Source organism: Phascolarctos cinereus, unplaced genomic scaffold, assembly GCF_003287225.1.
Source record: "Phascolarctos cinereus isolate Bilbo 61053 unplaced genomic scaffold, phaCin_HiC Scaffold_2;HRSCAF=192, whole genome shotgun sequence".
In the NCBI taxonomy this organism is placed as follows: domain Eukaryota; kingdom Metazoa; phylum Chordata; class Mammalia; order Diprotodontia; family Phascolarctidae; genus Phascolarctos; species Phascolarctos cinereus.
Genome location: NW_027555625.1, coordinates 25,244,245 through 25,269,311, shown reverse-complemented (window position 1 = coordinate 25,269,311; position 25,067 = coordinate 25,244,245). Strand labels below are relative to the sequence as shown.

Here is a 25,067-nt window from a genome sequence, read left to right as displayed (position 1 = left end):
TTAAAGAACCTTCTGCAGGCACAGTTCCCCAAATTCTGCGGCGCCCGGGGGCAAAAGAGGCGACCGCACCGCCGCTCCGCCAGTAGCCAGCGGGGTGTAGGAGGCAGGCGGCTGGAGGCTGGAGGCTGCGCAGTACGCCCCAAACCAGCGCCGGCTGCGCAGGCGCGCTCCCAGGGCCCGACGCCGCTTCTGCCCTCAGCGGCCCCAGAGCATCCGGGTCCCTCCTCCCTCCAGGAGCGGCGGCCTCGCCCCGCCCCCGCAGGCCCCGCCCCTGGGAGCTCCCGCCCCGCCCCTCGGAGCGAGGGTGCCCCAGACTGAGGCACCAGAGCAGGAGGAGGGAGGGGGAGGAGGAGAGAAGAGGAGGAGGAGGAGGAGGAGGAGGAGGAGGAGGAGGAGGAGGAGGAGCGGCCGCCGCTGGAGCCGCGGAGCCTGAGCCCAGCCCGACCCCGACCCCGACCCGACCCGACCCGACCTGCCGCAGACCCGAGCCAGTGAGTGAGGGAGGGAGAGCGCGGGGCGGGGGGAGGGGGGAGCGAGAGGACCGAGGATGGGCGGGGGAGGGGGCGCTGTCTGTGTGGGGAGGGGAGCACAGTGAGGGAGGGTGGGACAGTGACAGGTCTCTATGGGGGGGTCTGGGAGGGGGGAACAGTGACGGGCGGGGGTCTGTGATGGGAAGATGAAAAAGTGGAGGGGGCTGTGAGGGGAGGATGGGACAGTGACAGGTCTCTGTGGGGGGGGTCTGCGAGGGGAAGATGAAAAAGTGATGGGGGGCTGTGAGGAGCGGATGGGACAGTGACAGGTATCTCTGAGGAGGGGGGAGTCTGTGAGGAGGATCTGTGAGGAGGGAACAGTGCCGGGGTGGGGGGGATCCTGCGAGGAGGGGCTGGGACAGAGTGGGGGTCTTTGAGATGGAGTTGGGACAGTAAGGGGGGGCTGCGAGTTGGGACGGTGACGGGGGAGGGTCTGTGAAGGGGGTGCGAGAAGATGGGACAGTGAGGGGAGATAGAACAGTGAGGGGGTCTATGAGGAGCTGGGATGGTGACAGGGGGAGGGTCTGTGAAGGGGGTGGAGGGGTGATGGGACAGGGAAGGGAGTGTGAGTGGAGGATGCAGGTCTCAGCCAGACTGAGGGAAAGGAGGGCTGTGAGGGTGAGGTGGGAAGTCAGGGGCTCAGGAGGCTTAGGTACAGCTCTGGGGGCACTCTGAGAGCAGGAAATCAGGGGCAGGGTGTGTTAAGAGAAGAGTGATGGGGCCGAGGGGAGGAATGGTTAAAAGGAGTAAGTGAAAAGGGGCTTGTGCAACTGCAGTAATGAGAAGGTTTACTGTGGAAAGGGGAAGCAAGGAAAGGCTGTGAGAGTGCTAAGAGAGGATCCTTAGAGTGCAGTCAGAATGGTGAGAAGAAGAAAAGGAAGATGCTCTGGTGTGGAGCTGGACATTAAGGAGGGGGTGGGGACCTCTGAGACCTAAGAATGTTGGGCAGGGGAAGCAGTTTGGGAATCCCACTGGGTGAGAAAAGCGAACCTAGTGCAAAGGCCAGGTGTGGTGTTTCAGGGTAGAGGGATCCTTTCTGGGAGAGGCTGCTTCTTTGCTTCTCTTTTATCTTCCCCTCACCTCCCACCTCTCCCCGCCCCCTGAGTTTCTCCTGCTCAGAGATTAGGCAGTAGTACTGTCCTAATTAAGATAAACCTTTCCTCACTCTACACCCGAAATACACTTTATGTGCCCTTTGGAGAGGAGTTTCCACAATGGAAAAGCAGTCCTGCCTTTAGACTGTACTTGGCATTAGCCATCCCTTGGGACTGTTCTTACCCTGTTAGCTCCCTCCCCCTTTGGAAGGCAATCAAAAGTCTGTGGGGGCTGAGAGCATGCTTCATGAGGAATCTGTGTCACCCCTACACACAGGTACCTCAGAAGATGCTATTGAACCTGTCATTCTGCTGAGGTCACAAAAGAAGGGATTTCTAATTCCCTCTCTGCCTTTCAACCCCAGCTTCGGAGCTGTGTGCACTGGAAAGGGTGTGGGCTGCAGTACAGTGATATACCCAGTCCAAAGGCACTATCTCTTTTGAATCTGCACTGAAAGTTTATATGCTAGAGGTATTTGCACTATCTGACCTGTTTCGGAGGACTCTTGAGAGTGTACATTTGAGGGGGTGGGGTAGAGGTTTGGAAAAGGGGGGGGTAGAGTGAAAGGGACTGTAAGTCACCTATATGCGTGTGTGTGTATTTTAAAATAGATTTTCACTTGGGCGGGATGGGTGGTTATGTTTTTATTTTTCTCTGTCATGTTCTACATAGCATCCCCTCCCCTTTCTTTGTGGATATTTACCACACTCATTTGTCAGCACTTCACATATACTTCTGAGCGCTCCTACTCTATAGAAAAATCTGTATCTATACCCACTTGAATATTGACAAAAATTTGCCTTCTACTTAGCCTCATTTTTTGTCTCTATTAGATGTGGGTATACATGCACATATGTATCTACATATATGTGTGTACACACACACGTATGTCAGGAAAATAAAAAAGTCTCCTTTGTTGCTAGCTTCTATGTGGGTGGGGGGGCAGAGAATTCTAAGAGTAGGAATATAAGAGAGTTCTGTTTTAGTGATCTTGTCCATTTGGAGTGACTCCGTACGCTGTTTTGCTTAGCATTACATCAGTACAATGCTTGCTCGGGAGGAACATCGTGCTAAGTAAGCCCAGGCACCTGGTGCCTTGTTCGAGTTGCTGGGCTTAGTTGGATGCAGATGCATATGCACTGCTTTAGTTCCATGCAATAGCAGAAAATGCGGTCTTAGTTCCTTCCCATTTCCATCTGTCCAAATAACAAGGTAGTGCCTTTTTTTAAAAAACATTTAACCTTTAGCAAAAGGTTTTCTTGTGGGTGCCCTTTGCTTTGATATGAAGTTGCTCTGTTTTTAATCCTCTGGTAATGCAGCTCAGCTCAATGGCTCCTCCTACAGGACTCCTGGAGAACCGAAATGCTAGAGGAGCCTACATTCCTGCAGAATTTAATGTTGGCAGGCTGACTTTGTCTTACTTTATTGTTTTGTGTGTCTGTGGGTGAATTTAACTATAAAGGGAACCACTTCTTCTGTAGACAGAGATCATACCATCATGTCTATCTTCTTTTTCATTTTGTTTTTATCTTTTTTTCAGGTTGGGCTTGGCAATTCTTAGAACTGTTTCTATAGGGACAATTATATTTTCATATATGGTTGCTTTAATCAGCCTCCTCAGCTACAAGAATAGGAAATGTCTCCAAAGAAATTTTTGGCCTCACAATTTTGAGGGGGGAAAGTGGTAAAAATATACTAATGGTAAAGAAACTGCCTAAAATGTTAAAATTACCTAATATTGACCAATGGCTAAATGTAAGTTATTGATTACCTTCTTTTGATTCCCTTTTTAGCCAAATGCTTTTGAATCCTTGAATCTTTTAAGAGAAAATGGTGACCTGAGTAAGATTTATGTTCTTCCTGTAGAAAACAATTACTTTTAATAGGGGGTAAAATTGTACTGCTACATGGCATGCGTTTCAGAAGCTTACATGCTTGCCTTGGGTTTGACCATAATCAAATTCTTTTTTATGATGGTAGAAACCGACAAATATCGAACTTTCCTTTGCACAGCCTTTGGTTTTATGTTGTGCTATTTAACAAGAACACTTGTCGGTGCCTTTAACATCAATGAATCAACTCCAGGGAATCAAATTAAAAACAAGAACTTGAATTTCAAAGGATTCTAAATGTGTTAGGAAATGCCTCTGTCAGTTTTTGATGAAACATACTTTGATCACCGCTTGAGAAATTTTTAAGAGTCCTGTCAAATCTAGGAGATTTTTGGTCAATAGAAAGAGACCTTAGAAAGCTACTTTGCATATTATCCCAGAGATCTAAATACACTGAACTTTCTACTCTCTAGGATTCTATTCATACTACTTATGTAGTACAAGGATGATGTGATAATGTTTATAATGATGCTCCTGCAGAGTCATGAAGTTACTTCTGAACTATCACAGATAGCCTGAACATACTGTTCAGAAACAGTATAGATGTATTAAAATGCCTTATGCCTGGATTTCTCAAACTCAGTCAACCCAGTGTCTTGTTTATCAGCCCTCACCGCCTCCCGTATTATTTGGCCCTTTATTCTTTTTTCAGGAGGGTATGTAATCAGATGAACAGGTCTTTGTGAAAAGAGATGAGGATTTGGGTAGTAATACAAATAAACTTAAAACAGACCTGAAGTTTGAGGCTACTGGTATGCTTTGGTAACTCTCCATTTACTAGATTATTTGAATGCAGTACCACCCACCACTTCCATTTAATCAAGCCAGATATATTTAAAGTTAACAAGCAGATGGATTCTATATTTTCTTATTTTGCTTATTCTAAAATTAATCAACCAGAAAAAACATTAAGTAATACCTAAATGGAATTTATTATGGATTAAGTTAAAGATGTTTCTGCCATTTAGAAATTTATAATCTGTAAATTCATAATTTTAGAACACTTTGTAACTACCTGATTCCACAAATCAGTGGAAACTACCTGGTTCTGTGTAGCTACCTAAAGGCAAGAAAGGTTCCACTGCCAGATTGTTCTTTTGATTCCTATAACCCCTCCTGACACCATAGCATTCTTCATTAAAAATTGAAAGCCTCTTAAGACGAATCTTAAAAATTTCTCTGCCTGACCTTAATTTAACACTGAATCAAAAACAGCTTAATTCTTGGTTTTTCTTTTAATGGTTTTCTTTCCTTCGGCAGTCATAGGTTCATAGATTTAGAGCTAGAAGGGCCCTTAGAGGTCCCTTTGAGGTCATCTCTAGAGTACTGGTTTGCTTTGGTGGTTTGCTCCTCTTAGTATACAATGAGCACTCTTCCCATGCGTATATTTACTTACTTGCAAATTATATCTGTGCTACTGCCCTAATAATCATGTACATCATAAAACTTACACACAAAATGTGCGTTTTAAAAGGATGAGATAAATAAAATTGAGTGGAAAGACATTTATCAAGCACTTTCTGTGTGCTGAGACAATGCTAAGTGCTAGGAATGCAAACAGATAATCAAGATAGTCCCTGTTCTGAAAGAATTCTATTTGGGGGAGACTGTACAGTTCAGCTTTAGAGCAGATAGAAAAGCCAGGTGGTTCTTAGCATGCCATAGCAGGACAGATGCTAGTGGGTATGAGTGGCCATGTCCACCCCACAACCAGGGCTTCAGGGGACTAGGCTTGTTGGGAAGAGGAAACCCTGGTGTTATTTGAATAGAAGGCTAGCTGGGGCATTGGGGAAAAAGGTCCTAGGCTGGTCCTATACCAGTGCCTAGTGATGGCAGTCAGGTTTAAGTCAGGGACAGGCAAGTGAGGGCATTGGGGAAAGGGATCCTGTGCTAATCTGGTGATCTCTGGCCCCTGTGGTAGGATTTTCAGTGCTTCAGGGAACCATGATTAGAAAGCTGTATGGGAACTCCAGTAACAGATGCAGGTTTCTACTTCTTTCTGCCTTAGCTGGTCTTCAGGAGTTGTGGCCAGAATTATTCTTTGGATGGTGATGGTGCAGGAGCAGCAGGAAGGGGAAGACACATTAACTGGGAGCTTCTCCAGCTGGGGAAGGGGTGAGCAGGAGCAATGCTAATGGCCACTTTTACAGAACAGCAACATTTCCCACTCACCCCGTTCAGGTAAAGATGAAATAACATTGGAACCTAGAATCAACGGGGAACCACTGGAGTTATTTTAGTAAGGGCCTGGTCACACTTAGACTTGAGGAAAATCACTTTGGCAGCTGTTTAGAGGGTAGATTGAAGAAGGAAAAGACTTGAGGAAGGACCAATTAGGAGGCTATTACAGCTATTCAGGGGAGAGCCTTAGGGCCTATGTGAGCACGAAATGGATGAGGGCTAAAGCTGTGGAGGTGGAAATGACAAGATTTGGCAGCTGATCGGATATGTAAAGTGAGGGTTAGTGAAGGGTCAGAGTGGACTCCTAGGTTGCAAACCTGGATAGCCTGGAGGATGGGTTGTGCCTCCCGTAAGATTAGGAAAGTTTGGAAGAGGGGTGAATTTAGAGGGAAGGTGAATGTAATGATAGCTACAAGCAGATTACAAGCCATTCATGTCTTGTCCTGTGCCACTGTCTGTACCCTACCCAGAAAAAGGGAGAAAGGGGATGGTGGCAGGGTGCTTTCTCGTGATTCACTTACACAGCTAGCTGTCAGGAGGTAGTCTGAGGGCCAGGAGGTCAGTGTGCTTGGGATGGGAGTGATTATACCAATGACACCTGCCCATTGCTGTTGTGGGTACTCAGGGAATGTTTGTGAAGTTAGGAGTTCTTAACCTGGGGCCCATTACTTGTTATAGGTATAGTTAGATATAGATATATTTCAATGTAATTGTTTTTCTTGTTAATCTCTGTATATTATGCGTTTACAGATATTTTGAGGAGTCCATAGATTTTATCAGACTGCCCAAAGTTCCGACATTAAAAAAGGTTAAGAACTCCTGGATTAGGTTTTAACAGTTCTGGGGTACCCACTCCTGGCTCAGAATCAGAATTTTGGAACCTTGCATAGAAGAGGGAGATGAGAGAGTAAGGGAGTGTTGTGTTGTAAGGGACTGCATGATTGTGTTGGAGACAAATCTTAGGATGGGCAGTGGGATTGAAGGGTGGGATTTGACCCATCCTTTCATTGGCTGATTACACACTCTTTGGAGGCCAGGCAACTGCCCTCATTTTGGAGAACACTGATCCCAGAGGAGTTCATTGATAACTTCACTTTGAATTTATCAGTACCCCTGAAGAATTTCAAAGTGCTTAATGTATTTATTTCTCAACCTCACTGCATCCATGAGCTGTGAATGGTGTGATAGGTGACACAGCTTGTAAATGGTGTTGCCAGTAAGGAAGCCAGGATTTGTACAATATCATCCTTTTGGCTTCTAATACAGGGCTCTTGTGTTGCATGAGCTACTCTTGTATGTCATCAAGTTATCCATTCTGGATAAACTGTTCTTTCTAGCGTAGTAGGGTGAGAACTATCAGGAATAGTCAGTGTACCCCTGGGAGGCAGGCCTGTTATGCACAGGAAGAAAACAACTCTTTTCCTACCTCATCAGTGGCTGCCTGAACTGTCTCCTCCCCCCAACATACACCTAGAAAGGCCACGCTACCCTGTAAAAACAGGCTGTTTCCTTCTAGTGATATTGTTGATATCAGTTCTTATCTTTTTCTCATCTTTCCCAAAGTCAACTGCCCAAGGACTGAGTTTCTTTCTCTGGCTACAACCCACAGCCCTAAATTGGGAAGCAGCTGTTTCTGCTGTCCATTCTTAATGACGTGAGGCATTTCCTTCAGACTGTAGGAATGTATCCTGCCTAGGAGTAGCTATTCTTATGTAAATATGTAGTTATTTAAGTCCTAGAAAGAGTTTTCCTGACAACAGTCCAATGAGGTAGGGTTTGCAAGTATTATCCTTATTTTGCAGATGAGAAAACTCAGGTCATCAGAGGCCAAATGACTTATGATCACACAGCTAGTAAATGTTAGGCAAAGTTTGAACTCAGGACTCTTTTCTGAGACAGACTTAATGGTAGAATGGAAGGAGCAATGGGTTGGGAGTCAGAGGGCTTCCGTTCAAATCTGAGCTTTGCTTCTTTAATCTTTGTATGACCTTGGACAAGTCACTACCTCTCTGGGCCTTGGTTTCTGTATCCACTGCTGTTCCCCAATAGTGGCAATGTTTTCTTGTTACCCTCTTTGCCTTAACTCCTTTATTATTGTTATTTGCAATTATACTACAATCACCTACTGAACTTTGTAGTGAAACACTGGGCATTTATTTCCTTTTACTGTATTGTCAGCTGGGTCTAGTTTAGAGGTGTCAAACTTACTACCTTCAGGCACAAGGGGCTGCAAAACACCGAGTGTAGCAGTACCAGATTAAAAAGTAATTGGAAAATGTTTAACAAAATAAATAAAAATACTGTACAGGGGCAGCTAGGTGGTGTAGTGGATAGAGCACCGGCCCTGGATTCAGGAGGACCTGAATTCAAATGTGGTCTCAGACACGTAACACTTACTAGCTGTGTGATCCTGGGCAAGTCACTTAACCCCATTGCCTAGGGCCCCCCCCAAAAAAATACCATACAACATAGATAATGCTGATTTGTGGTTTTCTAAGTCAGTGTGCCACCCACAGTTTGTATCTGAGTTTTACAACACTGGGTAGTGGAAGGAGGGTTAATTTTAGAGTTAATTATATATATCTAAGCTGAAATCCCACCTGTAAAACAAATGAAATGGGTAAGTCACTTGACCTTTCTTTACAGATACCTTATCTGTGAAATGAGAATGGGAATGTCTGTAGGACTCGCCTCAGGGTTATTGTGAAAATTAAATGAGATTATTTATGTAAAACTTAGCTAAACTTAATGAATATGAACTAATATTAGTCTTTATTATTTCCTGTGTCTGTATAGCAATAGTTCAGGAGACCTTACGTGATTCTTTTCTTCCCTACCAATTAGTTATAATTTATATGGCCTATCCCAATTTATAGTGCCGATTCTGCCGTAGTCACAGAAGCATTTTTCTTAATAATAATAATAATAATAACAGTAATAACAGCAGTTGATATTTATATAACACTGTGCCAGGCACTGTGCTAAGTGCCTTACAATTATTAACTTATTTGACCCCCACAAAAATTTGAAGAGGTAGGTGCTATTATGATCTCCATTTTACAGCTGAGGAAACTGGGGCAAACAGTAGTTAAGTGACTTGCCCAGGATCAAACAGCTAGTAAGTATCTGAGGCTGGATTTGAACTCAGGTCTATGTGACCACCCCCCCCCATTCCAGTGCTCTATCCACTGCCCCACCTAGCTGCTTAAATTCTTAAAAAGGAAGACTGACCTATCCCTGCTATGTTATATTATTTCCAAACATGACTAGATTGTGCTTGGGGATTCCATCTTCTACCTCATGTAATATTTACCTTTCTAGTCCTCACATTAACCCTTTAGTTTATAGGTCAGCAACAGTTGTCTTCATCTGACAAAGAAATTGAACTCCATCACGGCCACTGGTTCATTTGTTTTACAGTTTGCTTTAGAGCCATGCTTATAATTTAATGCCATGGGTCAGTGGTTCACGTTCCCTGGTCATTTCTCTCTAGCCAGTTTTCCCTTGTAGATTGTAGGATCAGAGACTCTCTTACCTTTATATTTCTGTCCTCCGCACTTAGCGTGGTGCTTGGCATGGAATAGATAGTTAATCAATGCTTGTTGATTAGTAGATTGTTTCTGTTTGTAGAAATAAAATTCTTTAAAAGATTTCAATCAAACAATAAGTGCTTGAGCAGCTAAAATATGGGAGCATGTGCTAGACCCTCCAGCGCATACAAAGAAATGTAATGGTAAGACTAGCTGGCATTTATCTAGCTCTTTAAGGTTTATAAACATTTTGTGTGCATTATTATTTGAGCCCAACAACTCTATCAGGTAAGCACTGTTATGAACCCCATTTTAGGTTAGGAAATTGGGGCTCAGAAACTCTAAGTGACTTGCCAGTGGTTACATATTTAGCCAGTGTTGGCCGGTGGGAATTAAACCTAGTTCTTCTGGCTCTCTCTGCTATTCCAAACAAAGCCCCTACTTTCTGACAGTTTACACGTCAGTTGGGAAAAGTGTAAGACGTGCATGTGAAAATAATAAGAGTGTAAACAGAGCGGAAATTTGAAAGTCATCCCACTTGCTCACTTTAAATGAAGGTTTGCCCTCCCTTGAGGTTCCCACGTCCTAAGCAATAAGCTCCCACCTGATGCTTGCAGAATGCCTCCTCTTCCGCTCTTCCTCAAGGACCTTTTTTTATTTGAGGTTAATCATGATGTTTTTGTGCCAGCTTCTCATCCTTTTTGTTGTAGTGCATTGCTTTCCAGGCTACTCTCTCAGATTTTGCAGTGGCTTTATTTCCTGGATCATAGTCTGTTTTGCTGTCCCATACCCTGATGTCCTTCTTGGGTAACTTTAATAGTTATCTTGATAACCTCTCTTAACATCTTGCCCGTATAGTTCCTCAGCTTACTCAATTTCCATAACCTCCTCAGCCACCCAACTTCAATTTTTTTGTTAGGCAGTGGAGTTAAGTGACTTGCCCAGGGTCACACAGCTAGTAAGTGTTCTGTGTCTGAGGCTGGATTTGAACTCGGGTCCTCCTGACTCCAAGGCCGGAGCTCTGTCCACTGCGCCATCTACCTGCCTGTACCACCCAACTTCTGTAGAGTATCAGGATGCTCTTACCCCGGATCTCACCATCTCTCAAAATGCGCCATTGCCAAGATCTGAAACTTTGAAATTCGACTTTGCAGCCCCTTCTCAAAAGTCACCAGTGACTTCCTGATCGCCAACTCTGATGACTTTTTTTCAGATCTTATCCTTTTTGATGAGTTTGTACTTTTTGTCTCTAGTACTGGTTTTTTAATACTGGATACCTTCTCTTCCCTTGGCTTTGGAAACAACACATCTAGCTAATATCTGACATTTGTATGGTCCTTATGTTCTGAAAATTATTTAATATATACTATCTCACTTGACCCTTATTACAACAAACAATCAATGAGGAAAGTCAATAAAAATGTATTAAGCTTCTATATGCCAGGGACAATGCTAAGCACCGGGGATATAAAAAGAAACAGAAGGCTGTCGCCACTTTCAAGGAGCTCACATTCTCGTTGGAGAGACAACAAGCAAACAAACTATGAACAGGATCAATGAGAAATAAGAAAGGGAAGGCGCTAGAATTGAGAGGGGATGGGGAAGGTTTCCCTGGCCTAGAAAATGGCGAGGAGATGCTATTTTGTTATCGTTCAGTCACGTCTGAGTCTTCAAATGACCTCATTTGAAGTTTTCTTGGCAAAGATACTGGAATAGCTTGCCATTTTCTTCTCCAGCTCATTTTATAGATGAGGAAACGGAGGCAGGTAGGGTTAAATGATTTGTCTAGGGTCATACAGCTAGTAAGTATCTGAGGTCGGATTTGAACTTGGGAAGATGAGTCTTCTAGAATCCACCCCCCTCCACCACCATTACTACGCATCCCTATACTCTATCCTCTGGGCCCCCAACTGCCCCAGTAGATACTATAGGTATTAATTAATGTCCCTATTCTGTAGGTAAGAAAATAGAAGTTCAGAGGGGTTCAGAGCATCATGGAAATGTCAGTTATTATCGTGATGAAGTGATCTGCCCAGGACCACACAGATAACCAATACTAGAGGGTCGGTTCCTGAGACAGTATTTGCACCCTGGAATTTTGATTCTGAGTCGAGGATTTTTTGCATCACATACTTCTGACTGCAGAAGACAGATGATGAAACATGTTTCCAAAACACCTCTTGTCAGAGAGCTGGTAAACTGCAGGTAAAGAATGAGACATTGTATTTTCAGACACGGACAATGTCAAGATGTATTTTGCTTGACTGCTTATTGGTTACGAGAGAAGGTTTAAAATTTTTTTAGGGAAATAGAGGTTAATAATAGTAATGCAAAAAAATGATAGCATCAATGAAGCATTTTTAAAAATTGTCCAGAATAGGGAGACAAGTGGGACAGCTTTGGAACTAACATAGTGAATGTGTTATATATACTCTTTTTAAAAATCAAGCTATATGTAATGAAGACTCACTGTTTCATGCACAGTCGTCAATTTTTTTCTTCTTTGTATATGGAAATGCTCATTTTTCCTCATGTTTTTCAAGTTCAGAATAACAGATGTTTAAAAGAATTTTAACTGTGTTGCTTTATGCCCCTGTAACAGCTTCTTTGTTGATCCTTATCTTCCTGAACCTAAAAAATAAATATGAGAGTCCCTCAAGGGCCTGTCCTCAGACTACTTCTCTTCTTTTTCCATTCTCTCCAGGGATAGTCTCTTTCATTCCTACTGCTTGAGTTATTCCTCTTTGAACCCCAAACATAGAAAGCTCTAGTTCTAACCTCACTCTTGAGCTCCAGGTTTACATCTCCACAGACCATTTCCACTTGATTGTCCCAGTGCTGCCTCTAACTCAACATGTCCGAAACTGAGCTTGTTACTTCCCCTTCCCCAACCTGTTTCTTCATCTGACTTCCTCTTTCTGTCTGTGATACCACAATCCTCTTGCTCATATTCAAAACCTTAGAGTTTTTCTTTGGCCTTTTCTTGTCCATCATTTCTCTTACTTAATCAGTTAAGCCCGATGGAGTTTATTTCTGTAACACCTCTCAAATTTTTCACCTCTCTTTTTTTCCCCCACTGCTAGGAAAGGCCCTTATTCCCAGCCACATAAATTACTATAATAGTTGTCTTCTTTCACATCAAAAACAAAGTGACGTAATGAATAGAGCGATGGGCTTGGAGTCAGGTACACCTGAGTTCAAATACTGTCTCAGAAAACTTACTAGCTGTGTGACCTTGTGCAGATCATTCATCTTCTGAGTCAGTTTCCTTATTTGTAAATAAGATCTATTCTATTACCAACCTTAACTTCCCAGGGTTATTATGAGGACAAAATGTAAATGTACTTTGCAAACCTTAAAGTGCTATGTAAATGCTAAGTCTTATTAATATTATTATTTCTTCCCACTTCTACCTTCTTCCTTCTCGAATCCATCATCCACACTCCAGCCAAAATAATCATTCCGAGGCATAGATCTGCTCAAATTATTCCTCTGCTCAGAAGTCTTCAGTGATTCTCTAATGCCCCTTTGCCTCTAAGTCAAAGATCTCCACTCTATGATTCCATCTGCTCTTTCCAACCATAGTTTCAAAGAGACAGAATTGCATAGTGAAAAGAACTGGCCTTGCAGTTAGGAGAGACCTGGGTTCAGATGTTGGTTTTGATCCTAGGTTGTGAATGGGCAAATCACTCCATCTTCCTAAGCCTCAGTTGACTCATCTGCAAAATGGTAATTGTTGGAAAATATTTGCCTCAAGCAACAAATACATATATTAAGAGCCTCTTCTTTGCATGGCACTGGAGATACAAAGATTTAAAATGGGCAAAGAATTGTGGGAAGGTAGTGGAGTGTTAGAACCTAGAAGACCCCAGATCTCCTACAAATACCCCAGTAAAACTCTAAAAATGCAGTAGGAACAAGGACAAAGAAATCCAAAGAGAAATAGCTATAAACTCACTCATCTAGGCCAGAACTTCAAGAAAAGACTGTCAGAAGCCCACATAATGTATCACACATGAGCATCTAGGTCACACAGCATGAGACCAGGTCAGACTAGCAGCCAGGCTGCCCAGCCTGTCACTACCTACTGTCTGGGGAGCTGATGACCAAGCCACAAATGAGCCACCAGGGAAGAAAGAGCCAATCAATCAAACAGTAAACATTTATTAAGCACCTACTGTGTGTGTCAGGCACTGCTGAGAACTGAAGACACAAAAAGAGGCAAAAGACATTCTGCCTTCAAAGGGCTTAATGGAGGAAACAACATGCAGACAAATATATACAAAGCAAACTATATACAGGATATATAGGAAATAATAAAGGGAAGGCACTCAAGCTAACAGGGGCTGGGAAAGGCTTCTGATTAAAGGAGGGATTTTAGTTCACACTTAAAGGAAGCCAGGGAGGTCTGTAGGTTTAGTGGAGAAGAAAGAGCATTCCAGGCATGAGGGACAGTCAGAGAGAATGCCTTGAGCCAAGAGAGGGAGTACCTTGTTTGTGGAACAGCCAGGAGGCCTGGGTCACTGGACTGAAGAGTGTGTATGGGGGAATAAGATATAAGAAAATTGGAAAGACAGGAGGAGGCAGATTATGAAGGACTTTGAATGCCAAATAGAGGATTTTTTATTTGATCCTGGAGGCAACAGGGAGCCACTGGAGTTTATTGAGTAGGGGTATGACATAATTGGACTTCCAGTTTAGGGAAATCATTTTAGTGGCTGAGTGAAGGATGGGTTGGAGTGGGGAAAGACCCCACAACAGAGTATTGCAGTAGTCTAGTTGTGAGGTGATGAGGGCCTGCACATGGGTGGGGGCAGTGTCAGAAGAGAAAAAAGAGTCTGTTGAAGAGATGTTGCAGAGGTGAAATCTACCAGCCTTGGCAACAACTCGATATGGTGCGGGGTTGGGGGGTATGGGAGTGAGAGATGGTGAGGAGTCCAGGATGATTCCTAGGTTGTGAGCCTGGGGCACTGGGAGGATGCTGTTGCCTTCTAAAGTAATAGGGGAGGTAGGAGGGAATGGGAAGGGTTTAGAGGAGATAGTTTAAGATGTCTACTAGACATCTAGTTTGAGACGTCTGAAAGGCAGTTGGAGATGTGAGACTGGAGATCAGCAGAGAGATTGGAGCGAGAAAGCTGGATTTGAGAGTCATCAGCAGAGATGGTAATTAAATTCATAGGAGCTAATGAAATCACCAAATGAAGTATTATAGAGGGAGAAGAGAAGAGGGCCCAGGACAGAACTCTGAGGGACACCTGTGGTTGGTGAGTATTATCTGGAAGAGGATCAAGCAAACGAAACAGAGAAAGAGTAGTCAGATAGGTGGCAAGAGAACCAGTAGAAAATGGCATCTAGAAAAGCTAGAGAAAAGAGAATATCAGGAAGGTTATAGTAATCAAGAGTGTCAAAGATTGCAGAGAGGTCAAAGAGAATGAGGATGGGAAAAAGGCCATTAGATTTGACAGCTAAGAGATCATTAGTAACTTTGGAGAGAACAGGTTCAGTGGAATGATAGATAAGGATTGTAAAGAAGGGTTAAGGAGAGAGTGAGAGGAGAAAAAGTGGAGGAACCTATAGGGGTGCCTAAGTGGAAGTCTTAGTGAGGAGTTTAGATGTGAAGGGCAGAAGAGATATAGGGTGATAGTTAGCAGGAATGGAAGGTCAAGTGAGGGTTTTGTCAGGATGGGGGCAACATGGGCATATTTGTAAGAAGAAGGGGATGAACCATTAAACAGGGAGAGATTGGAAATAAGTGATCGCTTGGGGATGACTCTAGGGGCAATCTCCTCCTGACAGAGGAGATAGGATAGAATGGGATCACCTGAACAGCTTGAGGAGTTAGCCTTGGTAAGGAGCAAGGCCACTTCATCATGTGAGACAGAGGTGAAGGAGGAGATAGTTAGAGAAAGCTCCTGAGTAATAGGAGATAAGGAAGAATAGAGAAGGTGTTCATGGCAGATTGCCTCAATTTTTTCTGTAATATATGAGGCAAAGTTCTCAGCTGAGATTTTGGGGGTAGGGGAAGCCATGGGAGATTTGAGGAGGGATGAAAAGGTCTGGAAGAACTGCTGTGGAGAATGGTAGAATGAGTTGATAAGGGAAGTATAGTAGGATTACTTAGCAGCAGGGTCCAGTTGGGTAACATAAATCTGTTGTGGACTCAGTCAAAACAGTTGCATAATTTTCTCTGTCGTGGTTCAGTAGCATGTACGTAGATATGAAGGTGGGGATTCGTAGGAGTGATCCAAGGCTGAGGGTTGTCAGGAGTATAATTGGCAATAAGATAATGGGGGCTAGGCTTTTTTTTGGGGGGGAGGACAATGTAGAATTGAATTTGTTCACCAAGGGGTCAGGATGGGCAGAAGAGGAGATAATGGCTAGTGTAGGGTAGATGGCTTGGGAAAGAACTGCTTGGGATTGAAGGTCGTAGTGTGGACAAAGAGTAGGTTTTGTAAGGCAAAGGAAGAGGTAAAAAGCCAATAGATTATGGTCAGGTAGGGGGATTTCAGAATTCTTAAACATAGAGGATGGTATATTTGTGGGTGATGGCAAGATCAAAAGTATGACCATCTTTATGTGTGTGGCTGTGGTGGAGTGGAGGAGTAGGTCATCAGAAGTGTATAGGTTGAGGAACTGAGTGGTTAGGATGTTTCAGAAAGAGTCAGTATATATGGTTAAGTCCCCTAATTTGAGGGCAGGGGTTAAGGAAGAGAGAAAAATTGTGAGCCAGGTATCTAACTCATTGAGGAAGGGGAGTGATTTGGGGGTTCTGTAGATAACAGCTACCAGGATTTTGATTGGGTGGTAGATATGAATAGCATGACCCTCAAAGGAAGAGAGGGTATTAAGTAATGGAGTTAGGGGGAGAATTCAAAATTAGGGTTGGAGTTACGGTTAACCCTAGGATGGAGGTGGGAAATGGGATTTGGATGGTGATATACAGGGCAGCCTCTAGGAAGTAAAGGATCTGAAGTCTTGCAGGAAGCCTGAACAATTAACATTTTGTTGAGACATATCAGAGTTACAGCCCAGGACAGTGTTCATTTTGGGTTTGGGACTATCCAAAAAGGAAGAGAAGATAGAAAAGGGGTCAAGGTCATAGCCCAGTTGAGCTATCAGGGGACTGAGCCAAAATCTAGTATTCCAAAGCACCTAGGAGCAAGTAAGGCCTGCAGTCTATGCTTTCCAGGAATATGGAAGAGAACAGCACCTGACCTCCAAACAAAGCCCCAGTCCAGAAACTGAGATTCAGTGAACAGAAGAAAATGCCCAACTCAGTGAAGAATATCTTAGACTGAGAGAAGCCCAAGAGGCAAATCCAGAAGAATATGTAAGTCCACAGCCAGCCCAAACAGCCTCAGGAAAAGAACAATCTGTACCCGGGGACTACAAGAGAACCTGGAAGAAATGAAACAGGAGATCTGAAATATAATGTTAGAGGAAATGATGGCTAGGGAGGAAAGATTGACAAGGAGAATTGATAGCTTAGAACGTGTGGTGATAAATCTTACCCAAGAATTGAACTCTTTAAAAATTAGAATAGACAACATAGAAAGCAGTGACTCCATGAGCTGACAATAGCAAAATTTTAAAATTGGAAAAGCAAAAGAAAATATAAAGTGTCTTACTATTAAAAAAAAAACTGACCTGGAAAACAAGTCAAGGAAAGACAATCTAAGAATCACTGGATTGCCTGATAATCATGACCCTACCCCTGCTCACCCCCCCACAAAAAAAACCCCCCAAACTTTGGATGCCATATTTCAAGAAATCATGAATAAAAACTGCCCGTATCTATTAGGACCACAAGGCAAAATGAAAATAGAATCTGCCAATCTCTTCTGGAAAGAAACCCCAAAATGAAAACTCCCAGGAATATGATAGCCAAAATCTGGAACTTTCAAGTTAATAGTCAAGACAAAACAGTGGAGACAGATGAAAAGAGTTAAGTACTAAGGAGCCACAGTCATGGTCATACCAAATAGTAAAGGAGAGGAGAGCTTGGACTATGAACGATAAAGTCTTACAGCCGAGAACAACTGAGTATACTCCTATATAAGGGAAAATACTTCTTAATGAAAGACAGGATCCTGATGAAAATGCCCGAACTGAGTAAAAACTATGAAGTGCAAATTTAGGAGTCAAGAGTAAAGTAAAGATATTTGATCAATTGAAAGAGACAACATGGTGATGAATTGTTTACATTCCAAAATAAGTAGAAGAAACAAATGTCCTCTCAGAACCTAGACAAAAATGAAATAGTCCCTGCCCTCAAAGTGCTTGCATTCTATTGGGAGAGACATGAACATATCTAACAAGTGTATACAAAATAAGCACATAGAATAATTCAGGATGGTAAGAGAGTACTAGTAGCAGAGGAGTTCATGGAAGGGTTCATGTATAAACCATCTACAGCTGAATTTTGAAGGAAATAAAGGCATTATGTTAGGCACTGGGGAAAGCATAAGCCATTGAAATGAAGAACAGCAGGAAGACTAGCTTACCAGTACTATAGAATCCTGAAGAGGGAGTAATTGTATAAAGTAATTGTATGAAGGAGCCAGGTTGTGAAGGGCTTTAAATGACAAACAGATACTTGAACCTAGAGGCAATAGAGAACAATTGGAATTTATTGACTAAAGGAATAACATAGTTAAATCTCCACTTTAGGAAGATCACCTTGGCAGTTGAGGATGGATTGGAGAGGGGGAAGACTTGAAACAGGAAGAACAAGTGGTTGGAAGGGTCTAGACTAGGGTGGTGATGTCAGTAGAGAAGATGTCAGAGTCAAAAGATTTTGTAGAGATAGAAGTGACAAGATTTGGCAACTTATTGGTCATATAGGATAAGGGACACTAACTCTCTGACTCCAACCAGAGAGTTAGTGTCCTTAGGTGACTGGAAGGATAGTAGTGGCCTCACAGAAGTAGGAAAGTTTAGAAGAAGGATGGATTTGGGAGGAAAGTAAAGTTCTGTTTTGGATTGTTTGAGATGCCAGTAGGACGTCCATTGTGAAATGTCCAATAGGCACTTGGAGAAAAGAAGAGAGACCGAGGCTGGATGTGTAGATCTGAGAGTCATCAGTATATAAATGATCACTGAACCCCAACTGAGAAAGCATAGGAAAGAAGGGAAGACCCAGACCAGAGCCTTGTGGGATGCACTCAGTTGAAAGGATGGATGAAGAACTGGCAAAGGAAATAGAAGCAGTAGTCAGACAGGTAGGAAGAAAATCAAAAGAGCAGGGTCTTGATAGTCTGGAGAAGAGAGAATCTCCAGGAGGGATGGTCAACAGTCAAATGCTGTAGAGATGATTGAGAGGAAACCATCAGACGTGGCAGTTAAGAGATCAGGGGTCACTTTGGAGAGAGTGGTTGCAGTCGAGGGAAGAGGTCAGGGGCCAGATTGCAAAGGATTAGAAGTGAGTGAGACAAGAGAAAATGGATACAGTGAACTCATAAGGAGTTGTTTTTCAAGTTTTGTCTTGGAAATGGAAGAAGCATTTAACATAGGAGCTTGGGTGGATACGAGTGTTTAGTGAGGAGCTTTTTCAGGGTAGGGGAGACTCACCTGTCTATAGTCTGCCAGGAAGGAACCAGTAGATTAGGAGAGAATGAAGATTAGAATGAAGGGGGTGATTGGGGGAGGGGATTTGATCTTCAGGAAAAAAAAGCTGGAAAGCATTTTGTGAATCTTATATACAGTTTAGCTGTTAAGATGATGATCATAATGTTGTTTTATTATTTTATTTGCACTGTACTCCAGCTCACCTGCAATAGTACCTTTGCTCACACTGTATTTATTAAAGCTGGAATTGTATTCTCTCCCTCTCATAACCTGTTTGCTTCCTTCCCAACTCAAATGCCACTGCCTCCATGAGCCCTTCCCTATCAGCTACAGGCATTCCCATCAGACCTCTAATAGTGACTTGTTCTATGCAGCTCTAATGCACTTAATCTCTTGTGTAAAATGCTTGTGGGTTTTATATACGTTGGTATTTTATCCCCCATCTGAGCTACCTGAGGGCAGAGACCAGACCTTATCTAAACGTTCTCTTTTATCTAAACTGTGTCTTTTCCATGTTCTAAAACAGTACTGAACATAGTAGGCATTTACTGTTTGTTGAATGAATGTGACAGTAAGTGCTATAGAAATTCAGAGGAAGGAGAGACTCAAAAGGTCTCTAAAAATAGTTCAAAGTAAAGGAAGTTTGTAACTTTTTATATATTTTGTATTTATTTTCAGCTTATCCTCATACCCTGTACTATTTTGGCATGGGGTTTTAAGTGTCATTTATAATAGGTTTCATTACTATTTATGATAGATTAGTCTTTCATTTAAACTTCAAAAGAAAATATTTCCTTCGTCTCTGTTACTTTTTCCCTATCTAGATAGGTAACTGGAACTACCAAACAACAAAGTACCTCCCTAGTGAGCTGAAGAACTTAGATATCAGTGTCATGTTGGGTAAATTTAGGGTTCTAAAAAAATACCGGATGGCTTTGAAGGGATTGTGTGCACTCCAACTAGTCCAGTCCATTGAGAGCCAGCGGCTGCAACCTGTCTACTGTGGGGGTAAGAACCCAGAGTGCAGCCACTTTACTCTGTGCCAGCTGGCCCTAGAGAATTTGGTTGGCATCCTTCATTTCAGCTGGCTATTCTTAGGGAGTCTGGTCTTGGCCTTCTATCTGCCCTAGGGACAATCTAGAATCATAAAGTAGTCCATGGCCTCTTCTCTGGGGAGTCAGACCAAGCTTTTTATTGTCTCTATGTGAAGTGGGAACAAAGCCACTTTTTGATAGTATTACAAGTATTCCTCACTTCTAAACAATAGGATTGCTCTTGACAAGGTTAATGTAAATTGGGCACTAAGGGAACTTGTCAGTGAAAGAATGCTATATTTTGAACTTTTGAATTATTCAGTCTTGCTTTACCATTTTGAAAGTTCTGATTTTCATAGATCAGGTCTTCCTAAAGTGTGGTTCAGATTGGTCTTGTGAAGAAATAGTCATCTGAATCAGTAATGCTCAGTAAATCTGATCATTAAGCATTAAGCTTGTTTTTTTATGTAGACCCCTCTAGAAGATTGGTTGTGTTTGAAAACTGGTCTTTCACTTTGTTCTTGATGTGTTCTTAACTTAGCAGATGCTTCTGTCCCTCGGAGCTCATTTCTTTCCATAAGTAAACTCTCTTTCATGTTAATTTTGGAATGGGAACAAAAGCAGTGTTAATATGGCACTGCCAAGGGAATGGCTTTTCAGTTTGATAAGGAGTATTCTTAAGATTAATATTCTTGCATGTATTCTCAAGATTCATAACCCCATCACATCCATGAAGATCCTGAAGTTGTCTTTTTCCTTACCAAACTTCATTTATAAGCACACAATGCTTATGTCAGATATAGCAGGAGACTGAAATGTGCCAGACAGATGCAGTACCTTGTCTTAAATTTAAGCGTTTAAAATATAGAAGCGATTTTTACCTTGAAACAGAATCCAGGGATCTAATCCCAGTATGCTTTGTCTTGGATGGAAAAGGAAAAACAATTGGCAGGCCATGTAAAACCCCAGCCTCAGCTAATGTAGTTAGTTTATGGGAAAGGATAGGAGAAGGAAACTGAAGAAGGGCCAGGCATTCATTTTCTTTCTTTCACTGGAAAATAAATTTTACAATGCCTCTTAAGAAACATGGCGTAAAGGCTAGTAAGTACTTCACCATTACCAATTAAAATGAAGCCAGTTTAACTACAACTTTATCCCTCTGAGACAAGGAAAAGTTATGATAATAAGGAGAAGGGCTTCAGTATGATAGATGTGTGCATGTGGGCTGCCAGCAGGTGTGGGCTGCAACTGTAAACAATCCTGTTTTAACATTTCCTGAGTACATCATTGCTTTGCTGCTTGGATGTGCACCCAGATGTTTATAGCTGTCTATTGCCTAGGAATAACCGGAGGAGAATTAGCCCATGTTTTCAAGACCCTTTCCGAACCCCCTTCCTAAAGCCATTCCCAAACACCTGAGTACTTCATTAGTGTAGTAATATGATGTGCAGTGGTTAAAAAGCTATTTCTAGGTTGTGACCAGAAGGAGGATAGCCTTAGTAATACTTCTTGATTCTGTATTCTCCCCCTTCTTTTAAAAATGTAATTAAGCACTTTATCTGGCTGCTACTGGATTCAGGTTGACCTAAATGCCAGGTTAAAATAAAAGTGTCTATCCATATGAACATTCTTAGAAAAAAGTCAGAGATACTTTTATACTAAAGAGGTGCCAAAGTACCATTCTTTTTTATTGGTAAGAAAGAGTTAAAATTTTTGTGATATAATTTAAAATTCCCAACTCTGTTTTGGTTGATGGCATCACCATCTTCCCAGTGACTTGGCTTTAAAGCTTCAGAGTTATTTGTGACTTTTCCTTCTCCTCCCACAACCAATCACACTTGCCAAGTCCTGTCTATTATTTTTCTGAATTATCCCTCATAGCCAATCTCCTGCTAACTCATAATGCCACCGTCCTGTTTCAGTTTCTCATCTCCCTTCACCTGAGCTATTTTAATACAAAACTAAATGGGCTCCCTGCCTCTTCTCTCTTCCCTTTCCAACAGCTATAAAATAATCTTCCCAAGTTTTACCAGCACCCCTCGCTTGATCAGGAATTTTCAATAGTTCTTCATTGTCCACAGGATTAAATACAAACTCCTTAGTTTAGCATTTAAGTCCCTCCAAAATCTGGTTTCAATCTGGCCCTCAACCCAACTTCATTATTTTATGGACCTCTCATTTAGATATATTACATTCCAGCTACACTGGAAAATGGACATGAAAATAGTTGCCATTTTTATCTTTCACCTCATCTGTCTCTCTGGGTTTATTTTCTCCTTTAAGATCCAGCTTGGAGGATACTTTCCCCATGAAGCTTTCTCTGATTCTCAAATGCTCAGCTGTTCTTTCATTGCTTTGTATTGGTCTTTTCTTTGCCTGTTTATTGTACTGATCTGTGTTAATACTCCCTCCCCCAACTGTAAACTACTTGAAGAAAGGGACTGCAGTTTTTCCTCTTGGTTTCTGAGTACCTGGCACATAGGGATAGAAACTAGCCCTGTGATTTCCTTGGTGTAGAAAAGTGCTGTGTTGAAATCGGTTAGTGGTTGGTACATTCTCTGCAATTTATGTCTTATAGTTAGTATGCGTCAGAAATGGCACTTGAACCCAGAGCTTTCAGGCTTTAAGGCTGGCAATGAATCCACTCTACCATAGTGCCTCACAACATGGACAGAAGAGTCACTGTCATTTGAAACTATTCTAAAGCGGGTTTGGAAATGGGGCCCTAGAATATAAATGTGGTTAATTCCTTTAGTTAGTGCTTTTAATGGAGTATGGCCTTTGCATATCTCTAGAACATTGTGCATGTTGCTTCCTAAAGGTCGACTTGTAATTCTTCCAAAGAGAGAAGATGAAGGAAGCACTGATTTCTTAAGAGACAAGTATTCCAATCTTTGTAGAAAAGAAATCCTCTCTAGATTCAATGGAGATCACAGCTGTGGCTTCCTTTTTTCCGTGTCTCATTTTGTTCACTGTGAATTTATTGTCATCACCATTTGGAATTCCAGAACAGTACAGAAATATTGCACAGTTAGTTGGGGGATGAGGAAGGAAGGGTATGAAATCAGTTGCCATATAGAAAGCACAATTGAAAATTATATTCTTTAAAATTATATTTATTCTCTGTAGGAGATCTATTATTAAATTATTTGAAAAAGAAAACAGTATTCATTGTTTAAATATCTGACCGTATAATGTAAGAGTTTTTTAAAATGAAGTTACTAGGCCCAGAGCAATTCCCTTCACCTCTCATGGCCCAGGCAACTCTCTGAGACTATAAATTGCCTAGCCAGGCAGATGGGCCAGGATTTCTTCCCTGTACCAAAGTAATCTACAGTCAGATTGGCTCTTTCCTCCCCACCCCACACCTCCATGGGAGTCTCATGGGGAGAAATCAAACAACAGCAAATTTTAAATCACCTTCATGAAATGTGAACTTGTTCCTATAGCAATTTAAAGTGTAAATAGAGAACACAGATACTTCACCTGAAGCTTGAGGTTAGGTGGGGATTAAGCAAAACTTTTATAGAACAGACTTCATTTCAGTAAATGTTCAGAATTCTTCCAGCCAGCAGAGAACTCGGGAGATCGTATGGTGCAGTGCTCTGTACACTGAGGCAAGTGGTTTTTTATTCTCGTGTTGGCCAGACTAATTTGGCCGCAGAGCATGCTAGGGCTTCAGATATACTGACAGCTTATAGAAGCTGGTCTGGAACTGGTATAGGATTAGGTGAAAGAACAGCTAGAAATTCTAGAGCGCACCAGAGGAAATTAAGCCAGGTTCCTCTTTTTATATCCCTCCGTCACTTCGTGTACTTCTTTGATGATGGAGTCCCTGTTTACCTTGTGCATAATATCAGGATGCCACAAGAAACACAACCTAAACCATTCCTAGCAGTAAAAGTAATGGGCACAAGCTACAGAATGGCAGGTTTCAGCTCAGTATAAGGAAAAAAACTTCAAATTAGACTGTCCTAGAATGGAATGGGCCGCTCTGGAAGGTGGTCATTCCTTCCTCACTGGAAACCATCAGGCTGTGAATTAATTACTGATCCAACTATTCTGCAAGGCAGCTTGCAATTGTGCTTAGAAAATCACCAGGGTGTCAATACAGAGGTCCCACTGCTGAGCATGTAGGGAGGTTAGAGACAGAAAAAAAAAGGTCCCATATGCATCAAAGTATTCACAGAAGCTCTTTGTGTGGTCGAAGAGAACTGGAAATAATGTAGATGCCCATCTACTGGAGGATGATGGAAAGAATTGTGTGTGGTGTATGATTATGATGGGAGATTATGGCACAATTGGGAGCAATAAATAGGAAGAATTCAAGGAAATATGTTGACTCATAGGAACTGATAAGAGGGAAGGAAGCAGAACAGGAAGGATTTATATAGGACTTTGTGCATTGCAAAGTATTTTATATATGTTATCTCATTTTGAGCCTTACAACAACCCTGGGAGGTAAGATGCTATTATTTATCCACATTTTATAGATGAAAAAACTGAAGCAGACTGAGGTTAAGTGACTTGTTCACACAACTAGTGTTGGAGACTGGCTTTGAACTCAGATATTCCTGTCTCCAGGCCCAGTTTGTCCCACCTAGTAGCTTTTTTTTAAAAAAATTTTTAATTAATTTTTTTTAGGCAGTGGGGTTAAATGACTTGCCCAGGGTCACACAGCTAGTAAGTGTTATGTGTCTGAGGCTGCATTTGAACTCAGGTCCTCCTGAATCCAGGGCCAGTGCTCTATCCACTGCACCACCTAGCTGCCCACCCACCTAGTTGCTTTTACAGCCAAGGTAGGCAAAGAGGCAAAGGTACATTTAGAAATGAGGGTGATGCAAAACCAAAACTTCTCAATCAAAATAAGATTAAAATGAGTGTTTGGTTTACAATGACAAAAAAAAAAAAGAATCCCTACCGCCCTTCAGAATTCAATTTATTCATCACTTCCTATTTGAAGCCTTCCCTGATCACCCCATCTACTGGTGTTATCTAAAATTATTTTGTATTAGCTTTTGCATACTTTGTATTTACTTATATGTTTATGTATTTGTTTTTTTCTTATATGTGTGTATTTCTTCCCTTGAGAGTATATATGGGCCCTAAGGGCAAGCACTGGGTTTTGGTGCAGCTTTTGTTGTTATTTTTTCTTGGTCTTTTTAGTCCCAGAACCTAGCACAATGACTGGCAAATAGTAGTTGCTTCGTGAATGCTTATCAACTGAGTACTTCATTG

At 42.1% G+C, this 25,067-nt stretch overlaps 1 protein-coding gene across 1 annotated transcript in view; it reads left to right on the top strand.

Annotated features, from left to right (window-relative positions):
* Positions 1 to 404: 404 nt before the first annotated feature.
* Positions 405 to 25,067, top strand: part of RNF24 (ring finger protein 24) — a 94,273-nt gene continuing 69,610 nt past the window's right edge. Inside the window, exon 1 of the mRNA XM_021001039.2 lies at positions 405 to 491. The gene's annotated coding sequence lies outside the window, so the exon portion shown is untranslated. The remainder of the gene's footprint in view (positions 492 to 25,067) is intronic.